The sequence below is a fragment of the Haliaeetus leucocephalus genome, unplaced genomic scaffold (genome assembly GCF_000737465.1).
Source record: "Haliaeetus leucocephalus isolate CR32 unplaced genomic scaffold, Haliaeetus_leucocephalus-4.0 Scaffold555, whole genome shotgun sequence".
Taxonomy (NCBI): Eukaryota; Metazoa; Chordata; class Aves; order Accipitriformes; family Accipitridae; genus Haliaeetus; species Haliaeetus leucocephalus.
In genome coordinates this window covers 16,205,038-16,229,738 of record NW_010972991.1, presented here as the reverse complement: position 1 = coordinate 16,229,738, position 24,701 = coordinate 16,205,038, and the positions used below count along the sequence as shown (strand labels likewise).

At 39.1% G+C, this 24,701-nt stretch overlaps 1 protein-coding gene across 5 annotated transcripts in view; it reads left to right on the top strand.

The window, feature by feature from the left end:
• The window catches only part of RIMS2 (regulating synaptic membrane exocytosis 2), a 487,588-nt gene that overhangs the window by 442,647 nt on the left and 20,240 nt on the right, over positions 1-24,701 (top strand). The window lies entirely within an intron of this gene.

Here is a 24,701-nt window from a genome sequence, read left to right as displayed (position 1 = left end):
GGGAGGGGGGAGAAAAGGGGGGGGGGGGGGGGGGAAGCAAAACTCGTGGGTTGAGATAAAGACAGTTTAATAGGACAGAAAAGGAAGGGAAAATAAATAAAGAAATAAATAAGGGAATATACAAAAGAAGTGATGCACACTACAATTGCTCACCACCCGCTGACCGCTGCCCAGCCAATCCCCAAGCCAAGGTGCCCCCTGGCCAACTCTCCCCAGTTTATATACTGGGCGTGATGTCATATGGTATGGAATATCCCTTTGGCTCATCTGGGTCAGCTGTCCTGGCTGTGTCCCCTCCCATTTCCTTGTGCACCCCCAGCCTCCACTGGCAGGGCAGTATGAGAAACTGAAAAGTCCTTGACATAGTATAAACACTGCTTAGCAACAACTAGAACATCAGTGTGTTATCAAAATTCTTCTCATCCTAAAGCCAAAACACAGCACTATACCAGCTGCTAAGAAGAAAATTAACTTTATTCCAGCTGAAAGTTACATTCAGATTTTATCCACTTTTGTAACTAATAGTACTCTAATATTTAGGTTTTGCCATTGTCTAGGTAGAATTTGGTGCCAGCAAAAATTATTTTTAGCTCAGTCTGTGAAATCACATTGAGACTTAATTGAAAATATTCACAGTAATAAGTACTCTTCTTGTTACTATTTGCTGCAGTAAGACCTGTCAAGAAGAAATTTTTACTGTGAAGGAAAAATTACTTTCCTGTGATTACCTAAATTAATTAATAGTTATCAACATTACTGAGTTTTTTTATAAGGTGGCTATCTTAAGTATTTTTGAAAATGTAAAATTAATGCAGTATTTTGTGTGAAACCAGCAGTGTGCAGGCAGTGCCATATTTAACTAATATGAAGTGGAAAGGATAACATAGTAACACCTTACAAAATAAAATTGATTCTTATAGAAACTCTGTATCGTAGATGTTCTAAAATCTGTAAATTATATGTTCTAGTAAGACAATATTCTACTGTTGTTTTAATGTGGCATAAAAATATGCTGTGATACAGAACATCAGAAAAATTCTTTACAGATCTGTTTTAATAACTGAATTTACTCATTGATTTCTGAATTTTATCAGTTAACAAGTACTTTTTTTGCAATAAGAATTCATATAAAACATTATGACTTGATTAAATGTCAACATTTTGTAATTTTGACATCACTTTTTAATATTTAATATTTTCAGTCATTTCAAGAGAGTGCAAGATTGGGTAATATTTTTGAAACCTAAAACTCACAGATTGGAATCATTATCTTGTGAAAATTCATGCATCCTGAAAGGGTCTTCAAAACTAAAATAGGACTACTATTGAATTTGAAGGTCCAGTTAGATGCATTGCCTGTGTTTCACCAAAATGTCCTTTTTCTTGAACAGGGCAAAGAACCTCTTCTCTCTGCTACAAGCTATATTTCCTTGTTATGTCACTCTTTCTTTCTCGGTTAGGTATGACCTCTCTGTTTCACAAGGACTACCGAGCTCCCTGCTGTTCTTGCGCATATCTGCAGAGCGGGCATTTCAGCTTGTTTCTCGGTGGAATTTGTAGGCAACTGAAAAGTTGTTTCAGTTCGCGATCTCTGTATAACATGAGTTGCATTACTTGACTGAAAACTGAGCTCCCATCCAGAGGATGCGAATAAAATTGTTTTCTATGGATATGTGTAACTTGAAGGAAGAAAAAGGTTTAGGCAGACTTTTTATTATTTGCCTCTTGTAAAGACATTCTGATTTTATTTTTGAGGTTGAATATTATTTATGGATGTTGGAAATTAGCTGAGTACATGTGTTTGCTATTAAGCATGTGAGTAGTTCCACTGAAGTGAGTGGTACATTTGAGGGATACCAACCCTTACAAAGGGAGGGAAGACATGTGAATCCACTTTTGACACAAAAGCAATCCTGTTTTCTGCTCCAGCGCTCTTTCTTTGCTAGGACCACTAAAGGATGAGAACTAGAGAAACTCTCCAGCTGTCTTGCTGCTGCCATTACTACACTTTGTGCTTTAACATCACCATCTTATCAATAGCTAAAGTCATGTCTGCGTCAGTAAAGGGAGAGAAATGCCAAGAAGCATAGGAAATCACTTGCAGTTAAATAGGTGAAATACATAAAAGCCTGGCGAGGACTGTTCACTGTGCTGTTCCATCAGCTGCCCGGTGGCTGAAGACCATACTGCCATAGGAGTTACCTTTAAAAGCACCACTTCTCAGCTAGCTAAGAGACTCCTCATATTCCATTAATGTACTGACAGAAGCCATGTGCCAGCGACTGGTACCCGTTAGAGGTCAGGCTGCATGCTAATGAACAGATCAGTCAGTCCAGCGGCTTCCTTGCAGAGAGGTCTGTATGTGCTCAGTGCACAGCAGAAGTCATTAGCTTGCACGCCTTTTGCTATTCCATTTAAGCAAGGGCTTTCATGCAGCGTGTTGGCAGATTATAGGAATTGTTGAACAGAACCCCACTGGGAAAAGATTCTTTGCAATTTTGAAATGAATTTTCTTAGATGGTCCAAGCCGGATCTTGGCTTTTGCCACCGTGCTTGTCTCTTCTCAGTGGGGAGATGAATCTAAACGTGTGCCAGTTTTGTCCATGTTGCATATTCTCAGCTTTCCTGGGTTGAGGAAGAAACTTTCTGTCATTTGATTTTACCTTGGTGCCATCCTATAGTCATCTGGCATTTGAAGATACGCAGTACACGTGGAAAGGAATCTGAAGGTCTCCTCCTCGAGAGACCTCTAAAGCTCTCAATCTTATGATCACTTAAGGTTACACCTGTACAGATAAATAAAAAGTCCAGGGTTTGTCTGGTTCTGAGAGGAAGATCTGGCTGATGTCCATATGGCTAACCTATCTTAAGCTTTCCTCAGAACATGATCGCCTCATCCTTAAGATCTGTTGGAATGCTCCCATGCCCATGCTGTCTCCTGAATTGCTTTTTGGGAAAGCTCTGCTGGCTTGGGTCAAAACAGTGGCAAGGAGTGGGCTAAGAAATCATGAGGATGGTTATAAGTCAGTGTCCTGCCCCTGTAGACTTTGGTACTATAAATATAGCCTGAGAAAATTAGTTTCATGCAGTCATCCCTCCATGATGGAGGATTTATTTGCCTGTGTGCACCCTCCATAATATGTCGTAGTTTTATAATGCCTTGGCTAATTTCATCTACATTTCAATGAGTAGACCACAAAGATAATTAAATTCAGGAGGATAAGGTGGATGGCAGAGCAATGTGCTCATAATACTTACCTGCATGTAAATCCTGCTGCAGCACATCAGTTATTCTGAGTTTTATAGCTTTGCGTTACCTTTTTTTTTTTTTTTTTTACATATATAGATGTGTGGACAGGATAGAAGTGGAGAAGTGGCTGAAATCACAGTCAGTGATCACACAGGTAGAACTCATTAAAATCCTTGAAATTATTTTCAATTTTGTTGGCATATCACCAAGAATTCTGTTCTCATCTGAAAATACTTTGTAGGTAGCTAATTAGCCATTTTTAGCTAAGTTGCATTCCTTCCCTTTAGCAGGGATCTGTGTTTTCCAGTTCCACCTTCAGCCCATCAATTCCTGCTTCTTCTCCACCTCTCATCCTGAGTTATGGCATGTCTGTCCAGTGTCTAAATACCAGAGAAGTAAACACATTTTGTTGCTTTTTTTTGTTTTCAGTGCAGAGAGAGTTTGGATCTCACTGAAAGTACGTAGCATTGACATGATAGCAGACATGAAAACAGTGACTTCCTAGGAATTTTCTAGATTCTAGGAAAAAGACTTGATAATTAAAAATATTAAGAAGAAACTATTCTATCAGCTCTTATGGAAACAGCGGCCCATAAGACTCTGGTCTTAAATCAGAATGAAAGGAAGGTACTGATATCATAGTATAATATTGATATCAAAGGAAGGTAGCAAGGTATATCTGACTAGCAAAACCACACAGATCCAGGATGAAGGGCTCAGCGTCTGTGGCTGGTAGCAGACAGCCTGCTGAGAAGATTTTCGTCAAAGATGAACCACAGACCGAGAGCAGAAGTGATTGGTGAGGAGGAACAACAGCAAGAGGCAGCAAGGCAGACTTCAGTGTGAGAGAAAGAGTCAAGAGGTGAGGGAAGTGGAGTATGGAGAAATTGAACAATTATGTCAGTGAAAGAAGGAGAAGGAGGCACACACAGGAGAGGACTAAATGACAGCATGGGTCTGGCTGCAGGTTAGAGTGTGGGAATCAGGAACAAGGGAGTTGGAGGAAGAATAGCAGCTGGGGAAGAATATAGCAAAAGAGAAAAGCTTTTGTGAAGGAGAACTGTGTAGGACTGCTTGGAGTGACTAGGACAATCCTTCTGGGAAAGCAGAGTACATAAGCAACTCAGACAGAAATTCTTTTCTTTTGTTAGGTGTCATGCTTTCTTCTCCCCTGTTTCTTGTAATCCTTAATTAATTTTCTGCTACTGTTTGGGCTCAGTAATTATTTATTGTTAGTGTATCACCTGTGGGTTTCTAATATCGAACAGTTATAAAAGTGTTGTAGTTTCAATAAACAAAAATAGTAATTGAAAATCACTGCTTTATGGGGAACAGGAAATCAGATTATAGTTTCACAGGCCTGTCCTCAATGCAATAAACAAAAATAAGCCAGCTGTGTTAAATTTTCTATTTATTTTGAATTTAAAGTTTGTCTGGATTTTTATGTTACCTTAAGATGCCTTTTAAGGTGCCTTTTTGAAGTATGTCTTTTGACTTGGTAATGAGAAGTAGAGGGAAAATGTCCAATTCTTTGGAAAAAATTTAGATCCAACAGTCTCAAAGAAAACAAGCCTGATTTAAATATGTTTGAGATGTACACACTTCTGTCAAAGATACATGTATATAATATACACATATATATTTTTTCTGTATACATATTTTTTTTATTTCTACTTAACCAGTTGTTCTACAGATATTAGAGGCATTGGCGCCTACACCTCTCCTCTCAACAATAATCTAACCTCTCTTACTCAGCATACTGCCGTTCTTGATCAAATCTAAATCCCTGGAGCGCTCTCATCCCTCTCCCCCATCCCCTCCTAGTGGAAGGCAAGCTGTGCAAATGGTGACTGGCACAGTCCAACCAGAGCTCAGGCTCCTTCACAGGAGCACTGGTTTGCAGCTCTTAGCAGCCATTGGTTTTCATTAAACCTGTAGGAAACTAATACTTTTAAGATCTCTAGCTACTGTGGAACTCAAATGCAAATATTCCGTAGGTTCAAAAATTAGCAAGGAGAAGAGAATGTCTGCATGGGCAGTCAGTGCAACCATGTGAGAACCTTTTCCTTAGGAGATGTCTAGAAATTACACACTCGGCTTTTGTACCTGGCAGCTGCAGTTACCCTGTCAGGTTACAGCACTCGGTGGGCTCTTGGTGCATCAGGACAGGATAATTAATATTGATGGTATACTTCAGTCCTGAAATGGAGCTTTTCTTATCTTCACTTCTCAGCCTGGGCTGAGCACAGAATTGTCAGCTGGATGTGTGAATTGGGTGGATGCTTGGTCACAAAGTTTGTTAGGTCTTTCTGAGGGATTACATCGTGAATTGGACTCTTGGTCAAATTTAAAGCCAAATCTATGTAAGTGAAGCTAGTAAATTAATTTTTTCCTAACAATTAATAGCATGTTGTAGACATGCTGAGTTATTTTAAAAATTGTAATTCATGCAACATACGGTAGCTAATAGCATCGTGCCGGTAGGATTTTTGGTCCTTTCCTGAATGGGCTGCCTGAGAGTGAATACCCTTGCTCTGGCGTTGGCGATGGCTAGCTGGCTTAATAGAGTTTTCTGTTTCTAATTTCTGTAATTCTCCCGGTGAAAATTGGTGTTTTCTATACATGTGATAGTTATTATTCTGATTTAGCTGCTTCATTCCTGTCTTCCAAACTGAGACATGGTGAGAAAGTCACCATGTCGCAGTGCCTACACTGACGCTTTCTCTGGCAGCCAAGCAACAGCTTGATCTGTGACTTTTCCATCCAAGTTGTTCCACACTGTGTTAGTTCTTCAGTTAATTTTGTAATATATTTGCAGTAACAAGGATATGGACTTTTTTCTTCTGATCTGTCAAAAACAGCTTCAGAGACAATCTACAGATCCTTCTCCATATGCAGATCATGTGCAAAATTTAATATATTTCAGGCATGAGTGAAGAAAGCCACGGAAGTGCTCCAGAAGAGAAGGGTGCGATTACATGCAGGTGTGGAAATGTTTTCTTAGTGATGACTATTACTGCCACCCACTCTCTACCAGATTGAAAACGCACTAAAGCTTTGTTACGTGAAAGCCTAAGCCCTACGCAGGAAGATCAATTGAGAGAATGAATAAAACAATGAAATGAAATGAAATGAAATGAAATGAAATGAAATGAAATGAAATGAAATGAAATGAAAGACTTCACCATTGATTATTCCCGGAGCTGTTTTTTACTGTTACTTTCTTCAGCAGTTTATGATTGGTCCTTGCTTAGCTTAATAAGTGTGGAGTACTTACTTTTACTAGACAGGAGTATGACACAGGAATAATGAGACTTGACATTGCTGCTCTCTGGGCAAAAAGAGATTAGTCTCGGCCTGCCCGTAGGAAAAAATATAAACAATGTGGTTTTTAAGGCAGATACTATTTTATAGTAAAACCCTTCCCCAAAAGTAGGCAAGTCCTATTCTTGTGCTGTACAGGTCTGTGCTGTATACGCACTTCTCTCCTGCAGCCCAGGATATCTTGGTTTCTCCTGTATGTCGGCATGCCCTCATGTACTCAGTAGTTAAAATAATCTTCCTTACCTACTGCTCTGACAGACCTTCTCTCTTCCTTTTTATCCCCATAAATTTAACCTCAGTGTCCTGAACTTCAGCAACCTTCAGGATTCTTCCTCTTATCCTTACTCAGTTTTGTTTCTCATCAAATTACTTCTGTTCCTTTCACTCTGACAGCAAAGCTAGATGCACGGATAGCATTTAAACTTAATAAAAATTAGCAAATTATGTTTGTTTACAGCTACGGGTAGACCATGGCAAGGAGTGTATTATCAATACCTATTCAGACATCATTTATGAGTAAATTGCTTTGCTTCATTACAAAATACAGTCTTGCACACTTGCAAACTAGGTAAAAGGTCTCTGTTTTATAATTTTAGGCCCTCAGGCTTGGGTTACATGGTCATTCAGTGGCTAGGAAACAAAATGGGCCACATGAACAATGTGTTTCCACCCCATGAGAGGAGGGAGGGGAAATGAAGAATGTTTATTATAGGACAAGAAAAGGATTGTTCTCTCTCTCACTCACTCTGTTTACATATACATATACAGCACTATACTTCAAGGAAAAAAAAAATTAGATTATTATAATTCAACAAGGGAGGTAAGATGAACATTCAGAAAAGAATTTGGCGGGGGATACTGTTCAGTGATGGAGAAATGAACATAAGCTATCAGGCAGTGTAGAGCTCAGTGGAAGTAACTTTTATTAGAAGATTAGTCTTGTGCATGGTTGATGTATAAAGTGTACTGAATGCCTAAAATGATTCTACCCAACCTGCACCTCTGTTATGTCATCAGCTCCCTGACTGCTTTGACAAAAATGTGGTTTTCTTCATGCTTAGCACTCTTCCCACTTCCTGAACGTGTGTTGAACCTTCATTCATACCATCTGACAGGCATTAACAGTATGCCAGTAAACTTCTTTCTCATACATCTTTGCACCCTATTTTGTCTTATAATACCAAAAAAAAAAAAAATTTAGGTTTATCCTAGCCATTAACAGGTGATGTTTCAATCCCTTTCTGAACATTTTTGTGTTTTACTTCATCTGGTCATAATAAATGCTCAAAATTAACAAGTTATGTTGCAAGTAATTATATAATATGATCTTAATAATTTAGAGAAGAACTACTGTGTTTCCTTCTATTTTGTGAAAGCAAGCAATACTGTATTTGTTCATAAAAGTGATAACTTGCAGTAATAGAAATACAATATAGACATACTGCCGGAAAATTATATCAGCAAAGAAGCAGGCATAAGCAGAGTGGGGCCATTTCACAATACAAGTGTTTATGCCAGTGAATGCCATGTGTTCCTTTTAAAACATTTTTAATACAATAACAAAACTGTTAACATAGAAAGATAATTACAATGTTACTTCTATTTGTTCTGAAAATAAATTGCCGGTTCAGGGAGACATTTGAGAACCATAAAAGGAACAGGAATGTGACTTCATTCCACTCTCAAATTCATCATTTAGAGGTTCTAAGCACATACATTATCTTTTGATTTTGCAGAAGTATTTAATGCAATGTTAAATAATAGATGTGTGGTCTTGAGAGCACAGCTTTTTAAAGAAAAGATCAGTAAAAGTATCTCAGTCACGAGGAAGAACAGATGTGTTCCTTGCTATTGAATTCCAAAGCTCTTTTAGAAATCTATTAACCTGATTTTCATATGACCATTTACCCAGATTCATCATATTCAGTACTTATGATGACAATATTCTTTTGTATCAGCATCATTATTTCTTACCCCAATTAATCTGCATTTAACTGTTTCCTCCCACCACCTTGCTGACTGAAAAATTGTTTTGCAGTCAGATCCAGATATTCTCATTGGTTAGTCTTCCTAGACAGGATTGTTGCAAAGAATCAGAAAGGCTTACTGGGCCTTTGTAACTCTTGTAGAAGTACAATGAAGCAGCGCAGTTGACACAAAGCATCTAATACCTCTTGCTGAGAGACTGAAAAATAAAGATGTTAGCATGGCCACCTGCAAATGCTAAGTCTCTTCAAACTTGAGGGATTCAAAAGTCCTGCAGCAAGCGACCTGCAGCCTCAGTGACCCAAGAAGTCCCTTCCAGCCATGTGTTCTGGACTGCCCTGTGCAATCAAAGTACTAGGTCAGATTTTTGATTCAAACCAAACCTGAAATAAACTGAGGCTAAAGAATCCTCTCTAATGAAACAGTTGCTTTCTAAATACGATCAATTATTATATAACTCACAGAGCAAACTTTATTTAGTACTATGATTCTGAGCAAATTTCTTTCCTTTTCTTGGGAAAGAAAGGATTTTTTTCATATAGTGCTGTTTCAAAAAATTGTTTTATTTTGTAAATTTCAATCATCCTATATTTGAGTTAATGATTGTTTTTTACAAGGTCTAAATTAAATTATTGCTTTTACTCAGAGTCCACTGCGATTAAAACCTACAATTTCTTCCTTCCTAGCTTCCCTTTCTCCTCTTCAAAATCCTAAGGAAGCAGAAAAGGTTCACAGACTCCCCTAAAAGTCAGTGATTTCTGATCTCTAGGCAGAACTACATTTGAAAGTGAAGGATCCTTTTCTAAAAATACCCTGCTCTTACGTTTTTTCTGTTTGATAGATTAGGTATAGATGATACTAGTGGAGTCATTACAAAAGGAAGAGGTAGTTCTTGAGGTAGCCATGACACAAAATGAGTAGGTCATCATAATTTAAAAGTGTCTGTTTAAGTAGCTTTTGGCTGCTAATTTGTGTGTTGGAGTTAAAACTGTGAATCAAAGATACAATGTCCTCTTATAAGGTATAAAACAGCCTTCATGTGTATATAAAACAGCCTTCTAACAGTAACCTTGGATGTGGTGCCAAGATGTAGGACCGTTGTAAGAAAGCACAAGCAAACAAAAAAAAATAATTCGTCTGACTAAGAGAAAATCATAGAATCGTAGAATGATAGAATGGTTTGGGTAAGAAGGGACCTTAAAGATCATCTAGTTCCAAGCCCCCTGCCATGGGCAGAGATACCTGCAAAAGCACTTTTGATGACTGTCAGTATCAGACCTGCTAAATCTTAGGTGTTGAGCAAAGACCCCGTGTTTTCTGCTCTTTTAGTCCCTCACAGCAACTGAATCCTCCTCTTTTCTGCCCTTTTACTCCCTCACAGCAACTGGAGGTCATGCTTTGCAGTGTCATTGTTGGGTGTCTGTCCCATGATTGCACCTCAGCTGGCAGACAGAGCTGGCCAGAGAGTACCAGCTGGAAGGACCTGCTTCCCTGCACCTCAGGGAGCACATGATAGGGACTCAAGGCAGTGGAAAAGGCAATGACCACATTATTTGATGCTTTAGTCAGCTGAAAGCCAAGTCAAATTTCCTATAGTGTCAGTTATGTGTGTTATCTGGGCATTTGGTTGGAGCCTAGAATATAACCAAAGCCTCTGTGGGTCTTTGTAATGGAATCACAGTAATAAAAATAGATGCATTTCTCTGTTAGTTTCACCCAATCCAAAGGAATGAATTCAGTCTGTTCTGAACTCAGCATTGGCTCCTCAGATCTCAGGAGGTAACACTCCCAGCACAACCTTCTGCAGCTGCCCCAGTCTGTGTCCTCCGTCTACTTTCCCCTGTCTGTATCTATTGCAAATTTCCCCACGTTCACAATTTTCATACGATTACTGAAGTTCCCTTTCACAACTAACTTTGCCTGTTTCAAATCTTTTCTCCTCTTCAGGAAAGCCCATCCTTGGTGATACTGAACTCAAAAGGACAACTACTGCACCCATTATTTGTCTTCCAGCTAGCCTGTTCATGTAGTTGCCTATGTCAAAAATCCTTTTCCTAAGGTATGGGTCTTGCAAATGGCAGTCCAGGAGCCTTTATGTCCCTGCAGACATTCATTAGTATCACCAGGACACTGCAGCCATTAGGGTTTGTGTCTACGGGTTCCTTTATGTGACTTGGGCCAAAGATTTTACTGGGTACTTGGCTACAGTCATCCTTCTAGTTCACTCTTGTCTGGCTAGCCTGAACTGCATGAAAGGGTTCCAGTTGAAATTTGGCAGTGATAATCAGTGATTTCTCCTAGTCCCATATAAAAATTAATTGCATGTTTTGCATCAAATTCCAGATTGAGGTATTTTCTAGTTAAACATAGATTTCTTTGACTCTGTCATTTGTTGGTGTGTGCCTAAGAAGCAATTTCTCTTATTTTATCATTCATTTATATATCATCTTCACCTAACATTTCAGTTCTCTCTCCAGGCCTGTTTGCTGGCTGCCTCTGATGGATCTCACTACCTGTTTGCCAATACCTTAGCCACTAATTTTCCTTAATCCTGTCACAAAATTTTACCTATCTTCAAAGACTTTTCTACTTAGGAAGTCTAAAAAAGTTTCCCATTTTTCTCTATAGTTTCATTTTGTCATATGGCAGTAAAATGGTCTAGGTTTGTAATTTCCTTTGTCAATCATACATGAACTTGTAATGGGATTATCTGACTCACCTCAGTCCTGCTGGATGCAACACAAAGTAAGCATAGAACGCGAGTCAAAATCTGTATACTGAAAGAGGCATAGGTCCCTGAGTTCAAGCACCCAGAGTTGGTCACTGCTTTCTCAGGCCACTCTCTGAACATGGATTTTTATGTGTTGAGGCTTTCCAAAATAGAAGGGAAATACTCTTTACAGTTTAGAGGTTGTTCAAAAAACAAGAAAGCTTATTTCTTACTAAGTCATCTCAAATTGAAAGTGTGTTTTAATGTTTTCCTGCCTTTGTTTTGACTCTACAGTCAAACTCCTATAGGTTTCCCCCCCCCCCAATTATGAAGTTACAATTATTAGGAAAATAATATAACAAAGCAGCACAGAAAATATCATTATTCTGTTGTATGCATCTCTGATGGCCCCACAGCCTCAGAAAGCACACAGAGTTAGAGCAAGTAGGAAGAGATGCAACAAGGGTGATGAAAAATATGGAATAGGATTTTTCAGTTCAGAAAAAAATGACTGAAGGAGATGATTGAGGGCTGTAAAGTCAAGAACACTGTGAAAAAGGTGACTACAGAATGATTTATTCATTGTTCTCACAATGCAAGAACTAGGGCATTGCAGGCAATTACCAGGCAAACAAGCAAGAGGAAATACTTCTTGACACTACAAATTTAAACTACTGTGGGACCCGTTCTATAGGACACTGTATGGACCTGATGTATATATTGGCTCAAAAAGAGATTAGACAAAATGAGTTGGGTTGGATCTAGCAATGGCAATTAAACACAAAAGCCTCTAACTCACAGAGACTCTAAACCAGATGTCAGTGAAACAGAGGCTTTCCTTCCTACAACTTTTTTTTTTTTTCTGACATATGTTTCTTGGGCATTGGTACTAGCCATGCTGACAGACAGGATATTGGATAATTGGACCCTTGTTTTTTCCTGATATGTCCATTTTTATTTTCTTATGTTTTGTCCGTATTTGTCTCTGGTCTGGGCCATGAAAAAAAGCAGTCTGATTATTAGACTATATGGATGTTGGAAACCAGAAGTTCATGTGATTTATCCAGCATGGCAGATTCAGCTCTTTAAAGAAACATCTCTTGTTTCATCATTCAGAAGTCTTAATCCATTATAAGTTTTATTTGGCTTTTTGCAAAAGTCTGAGTAGCTCATATCTGAGCTGGGTTTCATTATCCCAGTTAAACAGCTTAACATTGTGTCAAACTATTTGTCTTTAATCCCATTTAAGAATACTTATCTTTCCCCTAAGAACAATATTCTAACCATGATCTTAGCTTAATTATAACAGATCTAAAAGCAAATAGGTGCATAACTCAGGTGATTTCTATGCTTACCTGACATACTTCTATGAAACTTCAGATTTAATGTTAATCTAGAGAGGCTCATGGAGTAGCTCCACGTTTGCACAGGTGTAAGCAAAGCCAGGAGGTGGCCCCATGTCTTTAGTAGACATTGGCACCAACAGTTTAACTGTCTGTACCTTTCTGTTTTATATCACATTGCACAGTGTAAAATAAGGTTTAAATTCAAGTTTAAAACATTATCTAAATATTTACAGGAAAAAAATGTTCTCATATGGTCATTTGTCACATTTGTGCTTAGAGAACATTTTTCCTCTTTTTTCATGCATACAGGACCGAACTCAACGACCTTGAACCTAAAGATATTCCCCAAACTAAACACAAAGACATTAAGATTATTAAATATGCTGGGACTGAATGAGGGTAGCATAGAGAGAAAATTAGAAGAAGTTTATTAACTAAACTACATTAAAACATTAACTGAAGGGCCACATTGTAAAATTAAGAAAAGAGTCAACTATCTTTGACGCACTACATAATAGGCAGAGGTAAAAAAACTGTATTCAAATAACTCATTTGCATTAGTGGGTTGCTTCTATTCTAATTGAATTTTGTAGAGCTCTCTAAACAAGAATGCTGGTGCAGAATCCTGATGAAAGTCTGACATTTGTTAAATCCACAAAAGATTATTTTAGAAAGTAACAATAGCCAGTATTCATACAGAAAAAAAAAAAAAAAGGAATTTTAATTAACAAAATGTGTATCTATTTTATTTTGTTTCTGAGACAAAAGGAACGGGGTAGGGGGGGAAGAAATAAGCAAAGAATTATTGGCTTGACTTTTAGGGTTCTGAGAACCCAGAGTTCCTGACAGATCCCTCCAAAAGAAGTGGGAGGGAGAGTTTCTCAGCTCCTCTGCAAAATAGCTTACGTGCTTAACAATCGTATATTTTTGATAAAAACTTAGTTACATTGATTATTTGGGGGTTATTTTTAACATATCATTTATATATAAGAATATTTCAAATTAAATATACATTGTCTGTGAGATATGGCAAACAGATGGGCTGTCGTCCTGATTGCTTTTTTCAGTCCGTCATCAACTCCTCCACTTTCTGCATTATAAAACCACTAAAATATGATATAGACACAAGTGTGTGTGAATAAACACAAGACAGCATTTTTTATATGTGTGTGTGTTGTTATATATGAATATAAATATACATGTGCACATAGCCAGACACAGAAGTGTGTACTACAAAGGAGCAGTCACAGCGTAGCTAGGCATCTCTGTCTGGACTGGGAGGTGGGAGGCAACCTGCCTATTTGATCTATCGGTACATTGGCCCATGGGCTTCTGCGTGGGTGAGTCGGAAGAAGTTGTGTGTTGTACCACTGTGCACCCTCTTGAGTTCAAAACTTGATGTGCCTTTACTAGACTAGTCCAAAAAGGTGTGAGAACCTCTTTTACATAGCTGACAGTCACCAGCAGTATCGGTTGTTTGGGATTCTGTCATCTTCTAGGTTTGGTTCTATTATTTTTGTGTCTGTATGTAGTTCCTGATTGAGTCCATAGGTTTTCTGTTTTCAGTTAACATTGGCTGTTAACTTCTCCAGGACTGAAAATTCATTCATTTGCCATAGTTGGTACTCTGGAATTGCAGTCTGCTACAATCAGATTGTTTCAAATTTTTGTCCATTGACTACAGAGGGAGCTTAGGCAGCTGGCTTAAACTAGACTCCTACTTCTAATATGCAGAAGTGAAATGAGGTGAATCTTGGTGCGTGTTAGTGCCACAAAGCATAGCAGGGTCACAAATACCTGAGCTGACTCCAGACAAACAAGTGACATATTCTGCTAAACTATTAGCCTAGCCAAAGCCAGCACTGATGTAGCTTCCAGTACCCAAGCTGCAACTAAAGTACCAACTCCGTTGTGCTGCGTAAGTAAACACATTATGTCACACAGCATGAACCCTTCCAATCTTTTTTCTTTCTTTCTTTCTTTTTAGTTAGAGACTCTGTTTTCTTCTCTAACCCAAAGAAACACCTGTGCACTTAGATGAGTCACCTACCACTAGCAATGGGGACTGCCGTGACCCTTGAAAAAGAATACAATTACTAGATTTTGTACTGTTAAATGGACCTCTCTTTATTGGAATTATACCAGTGCTGGTTTTTATTTAAAATAGCTCATACAAGGAGATAAAGAAAAAGGCACACATTTCACTTTCATTTGCACTGAGGAAATCGGAGTCCTCACTTCAGTAAGCCAGTCTGAATTTACACTAGTGAAATGGAAATTGATACAAACTATCTCTTACTCTATATAGGTAGGGAAACATTAGTAGAATGTTATTTGCTAATACATTTGAAATATTGTGTGCTGATGGAGATTATCCACATGGCAGGAACTTTTTGCTGCTGACTTACTGGGGATGGTGTAAATTTGGTGCCATTTCTTTCTGTTCTGTAGCCTGTGGTTTTTATCTGCTGTGCCTTTCAGACTGTAAGCTCTTTTGAGCAAAAACTCGAACAATGAGTTTGTGCAGTGTCTTCTATATTCAGGTCCAAGCTTTCTTGCTCTTCTAGCATTATCATTATGCAAATGTTAACTAAATATGACAAGAAAAAGTAGCCAGCTGAAGGTAAGGGACCAACATTTTGAAATATAGAAAAATAGCATAATCCTAGGAAAATTGATCAAAATTGTGAACATTATTCACAGACTCATGCTCATGGGTAGTTTTGCAGATAAACAAAAGTGGCTTGAGGTTGACGTCAATGGTATTCTCTCACCTCTTTTATTTTCAGTCATTTACACTTTAGGTGACAGCCTAAATTATACCTGAAAGTTATTGAACCACATACCTGAGGGAGCTTTAGAAAGTACGGTATTTTTAGATCATCTTGGATGGGACACCCTACTAACTGGAGAAGTAAATTTTATTAATTTTATTTCTTAAAGGCCAATGTAGGTGAAGAAGCTAAAGTTGTTCAGCATTTTGCAGGATCCAACACAGGTCATGCATGAGGCCAAATTTATACCAGCACTGCAGGTCTGTAATCAATATTAGCTAGTGCTACTACTAGTAGTAACAACAGTAATAGTAGTAATAGCATACTAGTCAATGGAATTTTACTTCTCTCTGTCTGTCATTCTCAGTCCTTAAATATGAAATTGTGAAAAGATGTCTAGTAAGGCCTTACATGTAAGCCAAAGTGACTGAAAAGTTTCTAAGAGTTCCAGGTTATACACACCAATTAAAACTTCACATATGGTGTTTCAAATCACATTTGAACTCATTAATGTAGTGATAGCGTGGGTAAATGGCTTTCAAACAGCTAAATTATTTCTTAAGTTATTTGTAGCATAGTGACTCTGAAGCCAAATAAGTTGTTTGGCAAGATAACTTCATGTTTTGTACCTGCAATCCAATTCCTGCCTGGCAGTTTTAAATCTGTAGTAGTGCCGTATCTGAGAGAAATAGTTTTCTGCTGTATTACAGCATTAAAACACACAGGGTTGTTCTCTGGCACTGAGTCCAGCTGGCACAGAGTTACCCAAATCCCACCCTCCAAAACAGCCTTTTGGAAGTGGTTTCTGGCCCATTTTAACTCCTGAACCAGGACTTTATTGGAGATGCTCTAGAACATCAAGCCAATACTGTGCTAGAGACTCTTCTAAAAATGTAGCAGTAAAATGATCTCATTCCCATACATCAGAATGTGTCTTGATATTGTATTTACTCATGTAGACGTAGCTGTGGATTACCATAATAAAACCAAATGAAAGAGAAAAATAAAAGTTTTTTCATCAGCAATGGCATTTTGGGATTCACTGATTGTGTGATCATGGCTGAAGCGATACTGCTGTGACTCAAACACCATGGAAATGAGAGCAGTGTAATGACAACAGCACACATTCCTCTGCCAGAAATACAAACAGTGTGAAAACTTACAAAATAAAACTAAAATTTGTGATTTTGTCATTTAAACATGACATCAGTAGATAAAAATATGTGTCTTTCCTCTCGGTCATTTAGACTTCACTTGGAGAGCTATGGATGGATCCCAGTGCCCACCAACTGACTCAGATTCTAGTCAGTGAGTTTAGAGCTAACGATTAAAATTAAGGTGTTTCATTAGTGAATTGAATTCTCTAAATATGGTCTCCTTGTAAAATTCTCATTACAACTTAAAATATTCACACCACATATATTTGCACCCCTAAGAAATAAATTTCATGACCTGATTAAAATGGTGTGGCTTCCACTGACGTTCTGGCATTTTCAGGCATTCAGAGATTCCCACCTACCAGGCAGCACTAACCATAGGGATGTAAGTGGAAGCTAGGCTGGCTGACGAGTGGAGCTGGTTACCTGTGGACTACACAGCGCAGGCAATTTTAAAGAGCATGATTTACAAAATAGATGGGGCAAGTCTCTGCAGGCCTTTGCATAGCAGAAGAAGCCTCAATAAAGCTCTGTTAGATTGTTCTGCACTGAAATAATGCACAGGACTGTGGCATATAGTGTTTCCAAGAAATGTAGTCTGTGGTCTCAAGAAAAAGAGCTAACCTAATTGGCACAGAACTTTGCAAAATCATCCCTGCTTAATACACATTAACCTTCTACGGGTTATGTCAAAATTACGTTACAGCCTTGCAAGACAAATGTCTCTTTACAATGCTGACATTTGGACTCACCAAAGCTTTCACCACTTGATGATAATGTAATAGTCTTATACTGCAAGCATATCGAACCAGACCTGCATTGTAGTGGCAATGTCCTCAGCAAACTACGTACTCTCTAGACATTGCAGTCCTTGAGTGCAGAGAACAGTGCGTGACAGGTACATACCTTGCTTTCCATCCTGTTGTCATTTTCATTTGTCATTTTCACGGGTTGTTTGCAAAACACATTTCATCTCAGTAAGGTTTTTTTTGCACTTTTTTTTCCTGGAAAAATACAAGCATAAAGATCATAGGATGCTTTTCCACAGTATATCTTCTTAAGTAACATCAGCAGACTGCTGCATTACCACAGGTGCGTTAACTGGGTGCCTTCATTGTGCAGTACGGTGTGCTTCACAGGCTGCTCAAGTGCCAGTAGTTCTGTACTGGATTTGTCCTTTCTGTACTGAAGACTAAATCATAGAGGGAAACAAATCATGTTTCATGAAGTTACAGTTTCAGAAACTAATTACATTGTCCTCATCTAAGATGTTTTGAAAACCTTCAGCGGAGTACACAGGCAGCTGAAATAATAAGATTTGAGAGTATACTTGAATAACTGCAGCTTGTTTCAAAGCTGATGGGTCTGATGAATTATAAAGAAGGTTACTCTCAGAGACAAAAAGGTGGATTAGGATCTAAATAGAGAAAGCAGATAGTCTCCATGTATGCATTTAAAAAAAACCAAAAACCAAAAAACCCCACTTGGTTTTGTTTTTTTTACAGCTTGATATTGTTTCCTGTGAGTATCTTTCTCAAAACACTTTTTCCTTAGAAGAGCATGCACATTTTTATTTCTGTGCTCTTTGTTTCTCACCCTGATGAAGCATTATGAAGTAATATATTTTGCTGAGCTCTAAGACACCTTGTGGTTTGCAGATTGCCTTGTGATCACAAAGGTGTGAAATTATTCTAATCAAAATAGAAATACTCAGCTGTGTAAAGGTTTTCTGCTTCAATTCTGACCTCTTAGTTTCTTGTTAGCTAGCTACACTGCATTGCTGCATGCTAGCCCATTAACAACTCCCTTTGTTATTTAGAAAAGTTATGACTTTGGTTTGGTTTGGTGGTTTTATCATAAACATTGGAGAGGAAAGTTAAACATATTTTATTTAAATAAGAACAGACAGCTTTCACATGTGACTAATATTAGCATTAAAGCAAAAGAGAGACTTATTTATACAGATTTCCTTCATGTTCATTAAAGAAGGCATAATACAGAAGAGAATGCCAACTGCAGGACAAACAATCCTACTATGTTGTTTAAGAAACTAAAACTGGTATCTCCATGGATCTGAAAGCATTCTCTGTTTCCAGGGAGAAAAATCTTAACCACTTTTCAATTTCTACCTTTTAAAACATTTTTTATGTTAAAATTTTCCAATTTCATTTTCAGAAATTGAAATCTGTGAGTTTGGAAAAGACATAAAGCAATTTCTTTCAGCTCTTCAAATCTATATCCTCTGAAAATGTGCAAGACTTTGAAATGATCCCTACAAGGGCTAAATTACTTACAGGTAGAGCTCCACTGGCACAGACTGTTAAGGTGATGGGAACAGTGGGAGCACTTTACCACTGCAGGAATACTGGAATCGGGTATCAGCAAATGAGTCCTAATGTGGGCATGCAGAACAAGTTGTTCTAGGAGAATCCTGTTTTGCTCATATAACTGCACTTGCAGTAACAACTAGGGAATTCTCCCAGAACAGGTGTGTCAGTCGGCAAAGCTATTTTGGTAGAAATCAGTGCTGTGTAACTAGCTTGATATTTGGGGTGGAGTTGACCTTATGATAGAAAATGCCAAAAGAATTGGGAGAATGGAAAAATTTACTGTTACCACGTAAGCAGACAGAAAAGCGTGGCTGTATTGTCTATGACTGCTTAGTAGGGAATGCTCAGAAAATCTAAAATGTATTGATTTTAAAAAAAAATAGAATTTAGAAAACTTTATATCCGATTGCTGGGCATAGAAACCATGGAGGAATGGTCATTATGTCATGAAACTTTAAGAAGAGTAGGAGACCACTGAAGTTTAGTGCTACATGGATTGCGAGCCATTGGCCCGGGAGGGAGTTCATGATCATGTTAGTCATGATCAGAAAAATACTAAGGCAAGAACAGTGAATTATTATATGATGGGAAATAGTAAAAACAGCCATTACTTTGTGAAGGACCTTGTAGCTTTCTGGAATCTACCCCTTCCAAGTGCTTGGCTGGAGTTGGCACATGCCCCTCTCTGTAGGAATAGGGACAGCCAGCACCGTCCTAACATTTAGCAAATTACAGTGAGTAACACTTTGTTACTACGTATTACAAGTGTTCGTACATAAACCCCATTTTACACTGACTGGGCAGTACTTTTAATGATCTTTTCATTGTATTGTTTTAGCTTTTCAAAAAGAAAAAAAAAAAAGGCAAAAAGTTTAATTTGGTAATAATTGCAGTCTTATAACCCAGTGATACTTAGCCGGGACAAAATACTGGAAATGCCTTGAATAATCACTTATTTGGAGAATAACACTTCCTCCAACTAATACAGGTATTTATTTTCCATTTTCTATCTTCCTAGTATTAGAGAAATGCCAAGTTTTCAAACTTGGTTAATTTTTGGAGGGGGAGATAATTCAGTTAACTCTTTTTCTGAGGCCCTTGATGTATATCAAGTGTTTCTTCTCTGTTGATGTGTGTTGGCTGTCTCTGCTTAGTGAAGGCCGAGGGTATGAGAGGAGACCAAAACTCAGTTAAATAAAACACGTTCTGGATTGCACCTCAGTGGGAGGTGTGGGGAACTGTCCCTCATGTTGTAAGAGGAAGCCACTTGCCCTTCTTGTAGTGACACATTGCACAAAGATTTCTCATAAGTGGAAAGTCATTAAAGAGTTTGAATTATACTTGTAATATGTTATGCCTCATAGTTGATAGGTGTAGTGCAAGTTAAAGATAATTAACCTGTACAGAAAGCTAGGCAGCTGAATTGTCTTTTCTGAAGACAACCATGACCAAAATAAATCCCTCCTGTAGCAAACAGAAGAAATCTGTGAGCAATGATTGACAAAAGAGCAGAAAAGGTGACAAAGGTGATAAAAGGGCAATAACTCCTTTCCAGTCCCATTCCCAGAATACTTTCCTTAATCGCAGGTTTAAAAGAGAGTATTCAGAAACTTTAGATCATCTTTCCATAGTGTCTGCTTTTGGACAATCCTCTCTAAAATGTGCACAAGGCCTTAAGAACCCCTTTATGGCAATGTGGGCTTTTAACTTGTGTTCAGGAGCCGGAGCAGGCTGTAGGAATTAATCCATAATATAGGCAATAATAAAAAAAATCATCTGCACAAATAAATTTGCAGTCTTCAAGTCCAGGAAATTATGACCTCTAGGTTCAGTACACAGAAGTAGCAATAGGAAGTAAAGAAACGTCTTTTTTCTTTTTTTTTTCCTCAGGGAAAAAGGTATGTTTTTATGAAGGAATCATCAAATCATTATTTTTCCAAAGCATCCCCATTTAAAGTCTAACAATTTGTGTTTACTTGGAGCACGCGTGCTGAAATACACCCAGTTACAGTCTAAACATGGAAAAAGGTGAAGAATACATTAATTTCCATACTTATTTTTTTTAATTACCACACATAGTATACCTAAAAAGAGAAAGATACGTTTATTAAATTCAGAATCCCATTATTGGCTGGTTGTATTTAGAGCAGGTTGGCACTGAAGATCCAATGTCACAAATTCATATTACATGACATTTTGTAGTAATTTTCAGGGAATACAACTCGTAAGCAATCGCTTTCCTAGTTTGGTAGATGAACCACCAAAATATTTTATAATATATCCAACTCTACAAATAGAATTGCCTCAGGACAGTACATACATTTATAGCAGATGTTTGACCTTGTTCTGTTTGACCTGGATTCTTACAACGTACTGTTTTTTCAACAAACTATCAGAAAATGTTAAAGAAATACGATACCTGGGCGTCTCATGCTTTGTCTTGATATTTAGCATTGAGATGGGAGTTTGAATGCAGTTTCTTTAACAGGAATTTGATTCACTTGCAACTGGTGACACAAATCAGTAAGTAGCAGTTAAAATTTTAAAAATCGGCAAAACAACTGGGGGATGTTGTCAATGTCAGGGTAGTAATCTTGTTTTCTACAGCCAAGACGTGTCTAGATTGCTGTCAACTAGATCATTTGTATAATGCAGTCATTAGCAACTGTTTGAGGACAGCCTCCCCAAATTCCAGAATCCTGACAATTTATAGCTTTCTTATCTCAGTTCTTTGTCTCTGTTTTCATTCTTCCCTTTAAACCTTTATTTTAAAGCAAGAAAATCAGGAGAGAGAAGCATATTGAGGAAGCTTGGACAGGATCATGATCCAGCGCTTTGTCACAGATTTGCTGAATAGGTGTCTTGTATCGCATCCTCTATTTGGGAACTGACTACGGATTGTGGAATATTTAAAGTGATTTTCTTGGTAAAGGCTGATTTTATCAATGACAGTAACAGTTTTTTTCATACAGTGTGCAATATTAGCAAAACCATCAACTCATTATAGTCACTGTAGCTGCTAGGTCTCGCTCAGTGCTGAGGGGCTGAGAGCTGGGGGGGCGCTGGCATTGTGGCACAGCCTTCAGGGCGCAGCCAAATTCCCACCAAGGCCACACATCACCAACAAAGTGCCCCATTAGTGTCTTGCGTCTTGCTTGGTGCGGGGTGCCGACCACCCCTGTGATGGTCGTGTCACAGCAGGACATCAGGTTTCTGCTGAGGTCAGAGCTTAGGGGGAGGTGGCAGAGGTGCTTACCTTCTTATGTGGGAAGGAAAACAAAAGCAGACTGCTTGAAAGCTTGCTGACTCCTAAGCAGGTGTTATTTCTTCTACAAGGGATACTGGTAAAGGGATTACTTACAAAAGGAGTATTTATAAATGGGAGTGAAAGTAGATTAAACAGATGTTACAAATCAGTTGGTCTTCCCTGAATATATATTCTACAGTTTGCCTGTATTTTTGTAAATATCTCCAAGTTGTCCAACTGTTGTTTTGCCTTTCTCTGCATCCTCAACATCTTTCAGTTTTATTCAGCTGTTTTCATGAAAGTCATTGGTAGTTCAGCTGAAATGTAATGAACATTTAACTTTTTTTTGCATCCAACTTCTCAAAAGCAGTCACGAATTCTTATTTAATCAAGCCACTGACATTTACTTTTCTGCCGTATCTTACACTGATAAAAATGTTGAAGGAAGTTACTTTGTCTGCTTTAGTGTTTATAGATAGAAAATTATATAGTCACCAAGTCTTTTATAGATATCTTTAGCAACTACTTCAACACGTTTTATTGGGTTTTGCCAATTACATGATAATTGTATATTAGAGATTTATTATTATTCCTATCATTACAATTTATTTTAGAGCTGTTTGCTTTATAGTCTTTTAGGAACATCTTTTTAGAGTAAACTGTAAACAGAGAAAGTTGACTTTGCAACTTGAATATACTTTAACGTGATGTAGCGCTGGTACAAATGCAAAGAGTGATTTTAGAGGAAGCGCTAGCGGTATTGCGGGCTAACCACCGGCTGGTCACCTCAAACCGGAGCGGCTCAGCAGCTCTCGGTGACCACGGCCTGCCCACAGGCCTGCCTGTGGCATACAGGGGAGGTGTCCGTCTGTCTCAGCCGCTCACCTTCTTGATAACCAGAAAAGAGTCACAGATACGTTGCAAGGTGACAATCTTTGGCATGCGGCCAGAGAAACATGAACTTACGTAGAATGACCAGCTAAATACACATTTTGGAGTATGACCTGAATGAGAGGTGTAAAGGATGTCAAAGCCTAGACAAGTTGCCCTGGTCATCATTTGTAGCTGGTGCAGAGGAAAAGAGGATTTATGTTGTTCTAAAATGAGTTCCTATGGTGTCACGAGACATGTTTTATTAGGAATACTAGATTATAGTTATCTAAAAATGAAAATACTGTGCATATTGTAAAAATAGCTGCCAAAACTCACTGTTTCCCTGTAGATCGAGTGATGATGGGTTCCATCCCTGAGTGCTGAAGTTCTGATTAGTTTTCATTCCTTAGCAAAGCATGAGAGTAATAGTGTTTGCCGTTTATAATCTCTTCTTATTATCCAGGCACAAATATTCCTTTCCAAACATCAGCTCAATGAAAATATGCTCCAGGGGTGTGACTCTATACACGTTCTTCATGAAGAGTTTCAGCTGGCTTCAGACTGGCAGTCTGTTTGCAAAGTTAGTTAGATCAAACCCTAGATATTGTTTACCGTTATTTGGGGGGATTTAAAGACCTTTGAAAGAAACCTGAAAAAAAATACCACGTTTACTATCATTACTGTTTAAGGGGCCAGTAAGGAAACAACACCCATGTGCAAGGTTTGATACTGCTTTTGCACTGTCATGACCTATAGTGGAGTAAGTTATTGATACTGCAGAAGACTGCTACAGTGGCTCGTAGCTCTTTTTAATGATGTCCAGTGCTTTAGTTTCTTATCACTTTGGGGGGAAGGTTGCCAAATGCTATACACTCCATTAATATAACATACTGGATAAACAGAAGAGAAAGGTAATGTTAAGTAGTGGTGAGGAAAATACGGCAGTAAAACTGAATCAAAAATAAAATGATGTGTTGTAGGTAGGAGCAAATTCTGTGAATTCAGCAGAGATACACCTACATTTGCTAAGGAGGCAGGTGTGCTTTAGAGGAAAACAGCTTGCTTGAAGTGGAGGAGAGGAGAAGGATTTGCCCGTGGCTCCTGGGGCTGGTTCCTCACCAGCTGCTGGGCCGCTGACGGGACCAGAGGCAGCGGGCACGACCTGAAACACAGGAGGGTCCCTCTGAGCGTCAGGAAGAACTTTCTCACCGTGAGGGTGACCGAGGCCTGGCGCAGGCTGCCCAGAGAGGCTGCGGGGTCTCCCTCCGTGCAGACGCTCAAAGCCGCCTGGACACGGACCCGGGCAACCGGCCGCAGGTGACCCCGCTGGAGCGGGGGCCTTGGTCCCGTCCCACCGCGACCCTCCTGCGATCCGGCGGTTCGTTCCCCCTCCATACAAAGCCCGCCAGAGAGCAGACGCTTCGCCGGGCGGCTGCAGGTGGGTCGCGCCGGCCGCGGCCGCTGGCGGTGGGCACCGGCCCGAGCTGCCGCCGGGGCCGCTCAGCGCTCTCCGCGCCTCGGCGAAGCGTGGGGGCTCCCTCCTCTCCCCCTCCCCCGGCCTCCTCCCCCCCGTTCTCAGCCTCCCTCTCGGCCCCCGGCCCCCCCCAGCGCTCCCCTCCCGCCTCCCGCCGCGCTGGGGCCACCCGTCGGCCCCAGCGGGGACCGGGCGGGGAGGAACAAAGTTTGCGGGCGGTGCCTGCGGGA